A 2,133-nucleotide genomic window follows, 5' to 3' on the forward strand; every position below is an offset into this window, starting at 1 on the left:
TGGCCTCTAGAGTCCATTCCAGCCCTAATGTCTGCCGGTGTGGCTTCTCAGTTCTCACCTGCATCCCTGTCTCTCCAGTTAACTGCCTGCACCCTCCCAGCACCACCCTCCATTACCCCAGATGCCTTCTGTCAGAGCTGAGAGGCCTCTGGGAATTAGGGATGTCAGAACTCCTCAGAAAGTGGCAGATCCATTGTGTGAACCACTGAATTGGGTAATTAGGGAGGGTGGCACTTCAGTCGTTTTAAAAGCTTAGTGGGTGGGAAGAAGAACTGTTCCCTGACAGCTACTGCACATCCACTTCGAGGTGCAGCTTTTCCTTCAGAAAATCTGGTTTTGTCACTGAATAGTGCTTTATTGCTCTCCAAAGGACTGTGTGAAGAAAGGGGTTACAGGCTGGGGGCCTGGCTTTGGACCTCTTCCTTGTGAACCTCTTGTGGACTTCTTGCTTTAAGAGAGGAAGACGATGGGGTAGAAAGGAGGCTAACCTCGTAGCCCCACTTGGGGACTAGCCACTCCTGGAGTAAAAAACACCAGTATCATAGACATGGATATTGGTCCCTAAGCTCAAGTGCTCAGGAAACATCACCTTTGTTCTTTATAACCAATTTCATTTCTGACCCTGAACTCTCATTCTGCTGGATCAAAGGAAACTTAACCTCCATCCTGCTTGGGGTTCCCCCACCCTGAGGGGGTCATAACGTTCAGAATTAGATTGGATTAGATTGTTTCTTGCACTCCTGAAGTTATGAATGTTCTAAACAGTGGTTTCTAACAGGGACAAGGCTTGGAGGTGGGGATGGGGATCAAGTCCTAGGTGGTCTAGGATGCTCAGCCTTTCCTACCCCTCCTCTTCCTCCTTCTCCAAGGTCACCAAGCAGGGACATCTTTCTTGTGGAGAGGAGGATGAAAGCCCCATTTCTTTCCTATTCTCCCTATACGTTTTCTTCTCCCCATATTGGGGTTTATGCTTTTACAGACAAAAGACAGTTAAGAAAGTATCTGTAGTAATCTTGACTTCCCTGAAACAATGAGCTACTTAAATGGAGGGAAAGAAAAAGGAAAACTATAGAGAGAAGAGGAAAGCATCCATTAATTTCTCAAATTATTATCTAGCCATGGTAATAATGGTGACCCATTACATACCAAGCATTCACTATAGGGCAGGCACTGTGTTGGGGCCCTTGGAACAACCTTGAGATAATAATAGCACACTCTTGTATCATCTTACTGTTGGTCAGCACAGGGCTAGGCTCTTCACCTATATTAATTTCATTAATTCTCCCTGTAATCCTATAAGGTGGTTGCTGTTATTAATCACATATTGGAGATGAGGAAATGTGGTGTAGAGGAGTTAAATGAAGTGCCCAAAGCCATACAGGCTAGTAAGTAGGAGACCTGAAGTTCAAACTCAGGCAGCCTGGCTCCAAAGCCAGAGCACGGGCTGGCTCCGCCAGCCTCCCAGGTGAAGTGGAGTTGTCTGCTGCCTTGCCTGGGACTTTCTCAGTAGTGCCCTCCCTCTGTCTTGCCAATTGGGAAGCTATTTGTAACTTCTAGGCAGCTGCACACACCTGGCATCTGGGAGCAAGCTGGTCCCAGAGGCAAAAATCCAATGCGTAGTGAGCTGCTGCAATGGTTCAAGGGGAAAAATGAAACACCTGGCTGCCTCGGGGCACACTCAGAAGGCCAGATGCTCCACGATCCAAACAAGGATGTCTCAGCAATAGCTCTTATATCTGGGAAGAATGAGGTCAAGGCAAACCTGTGCTCCTCTTTCCTGTAGACTTAAGAATCAATTAGTGTCCACCAATATACAATACAAGGAACATTCCTTTTTATAGAAATAATAGCATTTTTTTTCCAACCAGAAGACCCTCCTGTTTTTCAATTGAAATTTTTATTGAGATGATTATAGATTTACACGCAGTTTTAATAAAGAAAGAAAGAAAGAAAGAGGGATGGGGTACTGTGTTTAATTTATCCACTTCCCTCCAACGATCACCATTTTGCAAAACTATAGTATCTTAAGGATCCATTGCTCCAAGGATCTCTTCTATAACTGCATTCCCCTCCCTCTCACCCCCATCCCATCCCTAAAACCCCAGCAACCACTAATCTGCTCTCCATTTCTAA

Source organism: Neomonachus schauinslandi, chromosome 5 (assembly GCF_002201575.2).
Source record: "Neomonachus schauinslandi chromosome 5, ASM220157v2, whole genome shotgun sequence".
In the NCBI taxonomy this organism is placed as follows: Eukaryota; Metazoa; Chordata; class Mammalia; order Carnivora; family Phocidae; genus Neomonachus; species Neomonachus schauinslandi.